At 31.3% G+C, this 11,911-nt stretch overlaps 1 long non-coding RNA gene across 1 annotated transcript; it reads right to left on the bottom strand.

The window, feature by feature from the left end:
* Positions 1-458: 458 nt before the first annotated feature.
* LOC127705350 (uncharacterized) lies at positions 459-7,430 on the bottom strand. The gene is made up of 3 exons (XR_007983851.1): positions 7,347-7,430; positions 6,116-6,296; positions 459-857 (listed from the first exon to the last, which is right to left on the bottom strand). It is a non-coding gene; the product is annotated as an uncharacterized LOC127705350 (long non-coding RNA).
* Between the last annotated feature and the right edge of the window lie 4,481 nt (positions 7,431-11,911).

The raw sequence follows: 11,911 nt of genomic DNA on the forward strand, positions 1-11,911 counted from the left end.
TAATTGCTTTTCTGCTGTTATTATTATAGATATTTTGTAATTTGATTTAGAAAAACATGGGATTTTCAATATCCCATGGGATAGGGCAAATCCCATGGGATTGACCATTATCCCATGGGATTTTAGTTAAATCCCATAGGATTTTTTGGGGTCCCATGGGATAATTGTAGTCCCATGGGATATTTGTTGTCCCATGGGACAAAAAAAATCCCATGGGACTATAATTATCCCATGGGATTTTTAATATCCCATGGGACACATGGGATAAAATAAAATCCTATGGGATTCAAATTATAAATATACAGTAAATAAATGTGTATGTTACAATGAATTCTGTTTGGTAGTAAATTGTTTTAAGATGAATCTTTTTAGTTGAATATCTTTTTTCCTTGGAAATGTTAATGCAATTATATTGTTCTATAACTGTTCAAAACTAAACTTTTAAACAACAAAGCAGATAATGTAAGTATCAATATATGTTTATTTATGAATTCTAGAATACTTTTTTGAAACACAATTTTTCCCATTTGAAATCAATGAAAACTCTATTAATAGGCTTAACATACTAGTAGCTTTTTACATAAATCTATTTTTTTTTCAGGATATCCCTCCACCCAAAAAATTAATAGTTTCTTATCATCCAGCATTGTGTGATCGTAATGTATAGTCCACTTTTTGGCCATTCAGCACAGAACATAGTCATTATTGTGGTTTTAATATCTTTAGATATTTAATAGAACTTCAATTCATTGACTGAGTGATGAAAATAATAACTGATCTGACTTTTGTCTTTGAATTTATTTTGGTCTTGTTTCTGTGTTTTCTCTTTTTATTGTAAGTGATGAATTTCAATCCTTCTGAAAAAGAACCAATAAAATCCGAAGTTATGGATAATAAAAAATTGTTTGCATACATGTAGCAATAACATATGATTTTCAATAAAAATAGCTATGCGGTATGGATTTTACTGATTGTTGAATGTTGTCCAGTGTCATCAGTTACTAACCTCCTACATCCTTTGGTCTCTGATGGAGAGTTGTCAAATTAGCAACATACCACATCTTCCTATTCTAATATTATATAACAATCAATATATGTATTCTTCTTTATAACATTTGGGTATTTTCCCCAGTTATATATATATATATATATAGATCAATGTTAAAACTTTAGGCAATTACAATAAAATTCCATTTTTCACAAGAATTTGCAATATATTATACAGAAAACCAACAATAGAAACAGCACTTCTTCAAGCTTCTGAAGTTTTGAAAGAGTTCCACTTGTGTTTTATTTCAATTAGAAAATACATTGAACTCTTTGGACATGTTGGAAATTATAACATTGATACAAAAAATTATATTGTTTTTTTTTCTTATTTTTGTGTTGTTCGGTTGCTGGCCCGAGAACACAGTTATTTCGTAGTGCATTTCTTTTAGACAATAAATTCAAATTAAAAAAATCGCACCTGCTCTATCTCAAAAAGATTTTTACAGTGTAGTGTACTACTATTGATACAAATAATATCAAAATTATAGAAACTTCTACCAGCTCTAACTCAAAATATTGACAATTCTGTGTTAAGGGGGGCTAAAATTCAGTTTGACAGCTTCCGACATTCTAATTTTTGACCTTTTTTAACTGGACCAAATCACTACTTAACATAAAGATTCAGCACCCAAATTTTTTTAACATGTAATTTCATCCCCTTACTTAATATTTCATGCATAAAATATCAAGAAATAAATTGGGAAAGTGTATCAAAAAAAAATGCAAGTTATACACTGTTCACACTAGGGACTATATTCGTAGACAACGAAACCAAAGGACGATAACTGTGTCCTTGGACCTAATAGGATAGAAAGACTTGACCAATTTTAATAAAACTTTGCATGACCTAAGCTTAGGCAATTTTAAGATAGTTGGCCAAGTTTCATGGCCATAGGATATATATTATAGAAACTAGGGCCATTTTAATATTGAAATTTGGATGTTTATTTTTGACGTTTAAATCAAATATTTTCAACTGTCAAGATTTTGGCCTAAAAAATTTAAATATTGCAAAAATTTGCTTTTTAAATACTCTTGAATTTAATATAATAAGTATTAAAAGCAACGGAACACTCATTTGATTTATCAGATTTATTACAGTTATTCAAAAGTCAAATTTATATGAGCCTGTGCCTGAAAATAGAGATTTTCGAATTAAGGGAAGCCTTACATAAACATGCATTTTTTTCAACCAATTTGAAGTTTTTGAAGGTTTTTAACCATACATTATTCTTCCATATATATTAAATGTACTTTAAATGTAAAGAAAAGTTACAAAAAGCATACCACATGAGTATAAAATGGTCTTAGGCCATGTAAGACTGAGAATTATTTAGAGTCGATTTAGGCCGTGGCCCATATTTACATATAAAAATGCACACAGAGGCTATAAGGAAGTGAAATTTGTTACTTTTTGCTCATTTCTATGCTAAGATGTCATGATACAAGAAGTCTTATTGCAAAAGGACTCTTGAATTCAACTTTTTTGTGCAGACAGTATGGTCTGATGACCAGTTTTTCACTTTTCAATGGAAAACTTGCATGTAGTTTTAGTCTCATTTGGCATATATTTGAACCACTTACTATCCTAAAGAAGAAAATTATGGTAGCATATGAAATGAATAGGGTGTACTGATCATTGTAAAGTGTTTTTTTTACAGATTTAGTGAAATATTTGTGACGGACTACAGATTTTAAGTACAAAGCTCTTCACATTTCACATACATCAAACAGGCCGTTTAACCAGGGACATAAATACAAATATTCTGCACATTTTTTCTGTGATAATCTACTTTTCTCTAGATTCCGAGTTCACAAATGGTTAATTAAATTTGATTTAAGCATAGAAACACAAATATCAGGAACATAAAAAGCTGTCAGATAGAAAGTCAGCATGGCTCTTAGGCATAAAATGGAAACTGCTTTAAAATGCCTATTTTAGCCGTATAATGCCAAAATGGGACATTTTAACAGAATTTCTGTCAAACAAAGATGTAAATCCTTTACTTTTATTGAGTTTGACAAATTGAAACCAGAAAACCATTCAGGAAAGTTGCCAAAGTACAGAATCTACATTTACGGAATTCATCTCTTAGGCCCGAGAACACAGTTATTTCGTAGTGCATTTCTTTTAGACAATAAATTCAAATTAAAAAAATCGCACCTGCTCTATCTCAAAAAGATTTTTACAGTGTAGTGTACTACTATTGATACAAATAATATCAAAATTATAGAAACTTCTACCAGCTCTAACTCCAAATATTGACAATTCTGTGTTAAGGGGGGCTAAAATTCAGTTTGACAGCTTCCGACATTCTAATTTTTGACCTTTTTTAACTGGACCAAATCACTACTTAACATAAAGATTCAGCACCCAAATTTTTTTAACATGTAATTTCATCCCCTTACTTAATATTTCATGCATAAAATATCAAGAAATAAATTGGGAAAGTGTATCAAAAAAAAAATGCAAGTTATACACTGTTCACACTAGGGACTATATTCGTAGACAACGAAAACCAAAGGACGATAACTGTGTCCTTGGACCTGCTGTCTCATTTTTATATATGGTTATACATATATCCTAAATCTTCTTTTTTTTAAAACTTAATCATTAATAGTAAAAATGGGATATTTTTTATTTTGATAATCTCAAAACATTATTATTCTATCAAATAACTTATTTCCAAGTTCACAAAACACCAATGTGTCAGATATTAAATTTAAGACATGTATAAACATGATCAACAAGCAGTTGACAGGATGTCATGCAAAAATCTCACTAATATTAAACTTTCACAAAAACTCCATACTCAGCGAGTACTATTAACGTTCTTTATAGTACATGACATATTCCTAATACAGGACACCATGCCTGGTAAACACTAGCATGTGTCAATGTCTAGTCAATCATGTAATCAGGCTCAAAATCTTAGTTTGGCACTGAATTTAAAAATTCAACACATAATGAACATGTGTATGAAATTCAACTTTATGGTAAGCTATATACCTTAACCTAAAACTTTATCCTAAGAATGTACTATAATTTCACATTATGACATTTTTATGTTCAGTGATTCATAAAATCAGGGTAAAAACAGTAAATGTGGTGTATAATGTATAAACAAGAGTGCACGCGCTGAAATGTTGCGCCTTCCTTACTAATCATTGATATCATGTTGATAGTCCTAAATATAAAGCTTTACTACAACTATCACATAAACTCAACATGATCCAAGAAAATGAATTCAAGGTCATATGAACCTGACAAGAAATATATGTACACCTTACAATCATTCAATATACTAAATACAGTTGAACTATTGCTTATAGTTTCTAACATTGTCTAAGAAGCAGACTTAACCAAGAAAACTAAACATTGACCAATGAACCATGAAAATGAGGTGAAGGGCAGATGAACCATGCCAGGCAGACATGTACAGCTTACAATCCTTCCATACAACACATATGGCTGACCTATTGCTTATAGATTAAGAAAAACAGACCAAAACACAAAAACTTAACACTGAGCAATGAACCGTGAAAATGAGGTCAAGGTCAAATAAAACCTGCGAGACTGACATACATGTACATCATAAAATGTTTCCATACACCAAATATAGTTGAACTATTGCATTAAGTATTAGAAAAAAAGACCAAAACTCAAAAATTAAACTTTGACTACTGAACCATGAAAATGATAACAATGTCAGATGACACCTGCCAGCTAGACATGTACACCTTAAAATCATTCCATACACCAAATATAGTAGACCTATTGCATACAGTATAAGAAAAACAGACCAAAACACAAAAACTTAACTATAACCACTGAACCATGAAAATGAGGTCAAGGTCAGATGACACCTGCCAGTTGGTAATGTACACCTTACAGTCCTTCCATACACCGAATATACTAGACCTATTGCTTATAGTATCTGAGATATGGACTTGACCACCAAAACTTAACCTCAAATATAAAAAAGAAGATGTGGTATGATTGCAAATGAGACAACAACTCTCCACAAGTGACCAAATGACACAGAAATTAACAACTATAGGTCACCGTACGGCCTTCAACAATGAGCAAAGCCCATACTGCAGTCAGCTATAAAAGGCCCCAAAATGACAATGTAAAACAATTCAAACGAGAAAACTAACGGCCTAATTTATGTACAAAAAATGAACGAAAAACAAATATGTAACACATAAACAAACGACAACCACTGAATTACAGGCTCCTGACTTGGGACAGGCACATACATACAGAATGTGGCGGGGTTAAACATGTTAGCGGGATCCCAACCCTTCCCCTAACCTGGGACAGTGGTGTAACAGTACAACATAAGAACGAACTATAAAAATAAGTTGAAAGAGGCTTAACTCATCAGATGGATAAAAATACAAATACAAGTGGACGTGGCCGGGATCTGAGAGTACTCGCAGTTACTGACAGCTAGTACAAAGCCACTAACAACTAATAAAAAAAATCATGCATCTAAGACTAAGTTCTTGTTCACTGATCCATGAAATGAGGTCTAGGTCAAGTAAAAACTCTCTGACGAGCATGAGGACCTTGCAAGGTACGCACATACCAAATATAGTTATCATATTACTCATAATATGAGAGAAATTAACATTCAAAAAAATCTGAACTTTTTTTTCAAGTAGTCACTGAACCATGAAAATGAGGTCAAGGACAATGGACATGTTTCAGACAGAATTGGTATCATGACATGCATGAGGCATCTATATACAAAGTATGAAGCATCCAGGTCTTCCACCTTCTAAAATAAAAAGCTTTTAGGAAGTTAGCTAACGCCACCGCCGTAGCCGCCACCGGATCACTATCCCTATGTCGAGCTTTCTGCGACAAAAGTTGCAGGCTCGACAAAAATACATGAACATTTTAAAGTACTAAATTTTAAGTATATACATGTAAAACCACAAGTTACTAACTGAAGTTCAGTCTCATGGTGAACTGTAACCAAAAACTTTAAGTAAATACAATTAGAGAAAGACAGATGGACGCACAAACACTATCAAAACAGAGCATAAAACTTACCGAACAAGATCTTTCAGAAGCAGGAAAATTGAAGTGTTTCTTTTCTTTCTCTGCCCTCCATGATATAAACTTCAAATTCATTCATGCAAAATATGCAAATCTGCAAAAGTAGGACCTTGTACCGCAGCTTATCCACATTTTGACTTTTGAACTGCATTGTTCTTTTCATCTTGCTGGCAACCTAAACATAAAAAAAAAATGATAAAGACATAATTCTGGATTAACTTCGTGTATTTATTTTTGTTGGTACAAACAATTTTTTCCAACTTTAAATTAAATCTGCCTCTGCTTTAAAAAACAACTGGAAACCATTATTTACTGCATGTATTTATCTTAATTGAAAACAATTTCTTGAGTTTTTCTCATTTGTATCACCCTGTTATTATATATAAATTTTATTTTTGTCCCTTTTTAAAAATAGGAATGCATGGTTTAAATTCCTCAATAATCATGATAATTCTAGGTCAGTCAATTAAAAATGTATGAATAAATTATTTAACCTATATACTATTAATATCAATATATTTATTTTTTGATAAAAACTAGGCTCTGTGTTAAAGACCGTACCTTGACCTATAATGGTTTACTTTTATAAATTGTGAATTGGATGGATAGTTGACTCGATCATTGGCACTCATACCACATCTTCCTATATCTACAAACAGATTCTATGGGCGAGCAGACATTACACCCTGGAGGTGGTTTTATAAAAAGCATATGACTTAGATGTACCATAAGCATGGAAAAACAATTCAGCAGTCAGTTTCACAAAAAAACTTACAAATAATATTGATAGTAATTAAGTCATGTACAATACAGTATACTTTATACGATTACTTGTATCTTTTTTTTTGTAAAACCGACTCAAGTATACTTATAATCAATCTTAGTCGTAAGTATTAAGTATTATTCATCTTTTGGATAATTTTATGTTGGTTTATTTTATGAATATGCAGTGGCGGATCCAGAACTTTTCATAAGAGAGGGCCGGCTCCAGTCATGCTTCAGTGATCCCTATATAATCAACCAAATTTTTCCCAAGAAAGGGGGCCCGGGCCCCCTCCCCCCCCCCCTATTTGAACTTTCAAATTCACAACATGCCGGTGCCTGTGACTGTGTTCAAAGTGGTGGGTTTTCACCCTCGTTGTATTGCGGAATAACGATTTAGGCAAATTGAGAAAAACATCATGTCTGTGGTTGATAATAGTGTGTATGCATTAATTTTCTATACCTTCTTATTTAATATTTTTCCAATTTTGAGTACTGACGGCAAGTGTTGTAACGTATAGTGTACCAATGTCTTGAGACCAATGGCCCGAGAACACAGTTATTTCGTAGTGCATTTCTTTTAGACAATAAATTCAAATTAAAAAAATCGCACCTGCTCTATCTCAAAAAGATTTTTACAGTGTAGTGTACTACTATTGATACAAATAATATCAAAATTATAGAAACTTCTACCAGCTCTAACTCAAAATATTGACAATTCTGTGTTAAGGGGGGCTAAAATTCAGTTTGACAGCTTCAGACATTCTAATTTTTGACCTTTTTTAACTGGACCAAATCACTACTTAACATAAAGATTCAGCACCCAAATTTTTTTAACATGTAATTTCATCCCCTTACTCAATATTTCATGCATAAAATATCAAGAAATAAATTGGGAAAGTGTATCAAAAAAAAATGCAAGTTATACACTGTTCACACTAGGGACTATATTTGTAGACAACGAAAACCAAAGGACGATAACTGTGTCCTTGGACCTAATAGGATAGAAAGACTTGACCAATGTTAATAAAACTTGGCATGACCTAAGCTTAGGCAATTATAAGATAGTTGGCCAAGTTTCATGGCCATAGGATATATATTATAGAAACTAGGGCCATTTTAATATTGAAATTTGGATGTTTATTTTTGACGTTTAAATCAAATATTTTCAACTGTCAAGATTTTGGCCTAAAAAATTTAAATATTGCAAAAATTTGCTTTTTAAATACTCTTGAATTTAATATAATAAGTATTAAAAGCAACGGAACACTCATTTGATTTATCAGATTTATTACAGTTATTCAAAAGTCAAATTTATATGAGCCTGTGCCTGAAAATAGAGATTTTCGAATTAAGGGAAGCCTTACATAGACATGCATTTTTTTCAACAAATTTGAAGTTTTTGAAGTTTTTTAACCATACATTATTTTTCCATATATATTAAATGTACTTTGAATATAAAGAAAAGTTACAAAAAGCATACCACATGAGTATAAAATAGTCTTAGGCCATGTAAGACTGAGAATTATTTAGAGTCGATTTAGGCCGTAGCCCATATTTACATATAAAAATGCACACAGAGGCTATAAGAAATTGAAATTTGTTACTTTTTGCTCATTTCTATGCTAAGATGTCATGATACAAGAAGTCTAATTGCAAAAGGACTCTTGAATTCAACTTTTTTTTGCAGACAGTATGGTCTGATGACCAGTTTTTCACTTTTCAATGGAAAACTTGCATGTAGTTTTAGTCTCATTTGGCATATATTTGAACCACTTACTATCCTAAAGAAGAAAATTATGGTAGCATATGAAATGAATAGGGTGTACTGATCATTGTAAAGTGTTTTTTTTACAGATTTAGTGAAATATTTGTGATGGACTACAGATTTTATGTACAAAGCTCTTCACATTTCACATACATCAAACAGGCCGTTTAACCAGGGACATAAATACAAATATTCTGCACATTTTTTCTGTGATAATCTACTTTTCTCTAGATTCCGAGTTCACAAATGGTTAATTAAATTTGATTTAAGCATAGAAACACAAATATCAGGAACATAAAAAGCTGTCAGATAGAAAGTCAGCATGGCTCTTAGGCATAAAATGGAAACTGCTTTAAAATGCTTATTTTAGCAGTATAATGCCAAAATGGGACATTTTAACAGAATTTCTGTCAAACAACGATGTAAATCCTTTACTTTTATTGAGTTTGACAAATTGAAACCAGCAAACCATTCAGGAAAGTTGCCAAAGTACAGAATCTACATTTACGGAATTCATCTCTTAGGCCCGAGAACACAGTTATTTCGTAGTGCATTTCTTTTAGACAATAAATTCAAATTAAAAAAATCGCACCTGCTCTATCTCAAAAAGATTTTTACAGTGTAGTGTACTACTATTGATACAAATAATATCAAAATTATAGAAACTTCTACCAGCTCTAACTCAAAATATTGACAATTCTGTGTTAAGGGGGGCTAAAATTCAGTTTGACAGCTTCAGACATTCTAATTTTTGACCTTTTTTAACTGGACCAAATCACTACTTAACATAAAGATTCAGCACCCAAATTTTTTTAACATGTAATTTCATCCCCTTACTCAATATTTCATGCATAAAATATCAAGAAATAAATTGGGAAAGTGTATCAAAAAAAAATGCAAGTTATACACTGTTCACACTAGGGACTATATTTGTAGACAACGAAAACCAAAGGACGATAACTGTGTCCTTGGACCTAATAGGATAGAAAGACTTGACCAATGTTAATAAAACTTGGCATGACCTAAGCTTAGGCAATTATAAGATAGTTGGCCAAGTTTCATGGCCATAGGATATATATTATAGAAACTAGGGCCATTTTAATATTGAAATTTGGATGTTTATTTTTGACGTTTAAATCAAATATTTTCAACTGTCAAGATTTTGGCCTAAAAAATTTAAATATTGCAAAAATTTGCTTTTTAAATACTCTTGAATTTAATATAATAAGTATTAAAAGCAACGGAACACTCATTTGATTTATCAGATTTATTACAGTTATTCAAAAGTCAAATTTATATGAGCCTGTGCCTGAAAATAGAGATTTTCGAATTAAGGGAAGCCTTACATAGACATGCATTTTTTTCAACAAATTTGAAGTTTTTGAAGTTTTTTAACCATACATTATTCTTCCATATATATTAAATGTACTTTGAATATAAAGAAAAGTTACAAAAAGCATACCACATGAGTATAAAATAGTCTTAGGCCATGTAAGACTGAGAATTATTTAGAGTCGATTTAGGCCGTAGCCCATATTTACATATAAAAATGCACACAGAGGCTATAAGAAATTGAAATTTGTTACTTTTTGCTCATTTCTATGCTAAGATGTCATGATACAAGAAGTCTAATTGCAAAAGGACTCTTGAATTCAACTTTTTTTTGCAGACAGTATGGTCTGATGACCAGTTTTTCACTTTTCAATGGAAAACTTGCATGTAGTTTTAGTCTCATTTGGCATATATTTGAACCACTTACTATCCTAAAGAAGAAAATTATGGTAGCATATGAAATGAATAGGGTGTACTGATCATTGTAAAGTGTTTTTTTTACAGATTTAGTGAAATATTTGTGATGGACTACAGATTTTATGTACAAAGCTCTTCACATTTCACATACATCAAACAGGCCGTTTAACCAGGGACATAAATACAAATATTCTGCACATTTTTTCTGTGATAATCTACTTTTCTCTAGATTCCGAGTTCACAAATGGTTAATTAAATTTGATTTAAGCATAGAAACACAAATATCAGGAACATAAAAAGCTGTCAGATAGAAAGTCAGCATGGCTCTTAGGCATAAAATGGAAACTGCTTTAAAATTCTTATTTTAGCCGTATAATGCCAAAATGGGACATTTTAACAGAATTTCTGTCAAACAACGATGTAAATCCTTTACTTTTATTGAGTTTGACAAATTGAAACCAGCAAACCATTCAGGAAAGTTGCCAAAGTACAGAATCTACATTTACGGAATTCATCGGATAGAAAGACTTGACCAATGTTAATAAAACTTGGCATGACCTAAGCTTAGGCAATTATAAGATAGTTGGCCAAGTTTCATGGCCATAGGATATATATTATAGAAACTAGGGCCATTTTAATATTGAAATTTGGATGTTTATTTTTGACGTTTAAATCAAATATTTTCAACTGTCAAGATTTTGGCCTAAAAAATTTAAATATTGCAAAAATTTGCTTTTTAAATACTCTTGAATTTAATATAATAAGTATTAAAAGCAACGGAACACTCATTTGATTTATCAGATTTATTACAGTTATTCAAAAGTCAAATTTATATGAGCCTGTGCCTGAAAATAGAGATTTTCGAATTAAGGGAAGCCTTACATAGACATGCATTTTTTTCAACAAATTTGAAGTTTTTGAAGTTTTTTAACCATACATTATTCTTCCATATATATTAAATGTACTTTGAATATAAAGAAAAGTTACAAAAAGCATACCACATGAGTATAAAATAGTCTTAGGCCATGTAAGACTGAGAATTATTTAGAGTCGATTTAGGCCGTAGCCCATATTTACATATAAAAATGCACACAGAGGCTATAAGAAATTGAAATTTGTTACTTTTTGCTCATTTCTATGCTAAGATGTCATGATACAAGAAGTCTAATTGCAAAAGGACTCTTGAATTCAACTTTTTTTTGCAGACAGTATGGTCTGATGACCAGTTTTTCACTTTTCAATGGAAAACTTGCATGTAGTTTTAGTCTCATTTGGCATATATTTGAACCACTTACTATCCTAAAGAAGAAAATTATGGTAGCATATGAAATGAATAGGGTGTACTGATCATTGTAAAGTGTTTTTTTTACAGATTTAGTGAAATATTTGTGATGGACTACAGATTTTATGTACAAAGCTCTTCACATTTCACATACATCAAACAGGCCGTTTAACCAGGGACATAAATACAAATATTCTGCACATTTTTTCTGTGATAATCTACTTTTCTC

The sequence above is a fragment of the Mytilus californianus genome, unplaced genomic scaffold, assembly GCF_021869535.1.
Source record: "Mytilus californianus isolate M0D057914Y unplaced genomic scaffold, xbMytCali1.0.p SCAF_1, whole genome shotgun sequence".
Classification (NCBI taxonomy): domain Eukaryota; kingdom Metazoa; phylum Mollusca; class Bivalvia; order Mytilida; family Mytilidae; genus Mytilus; species Mytilus californianus.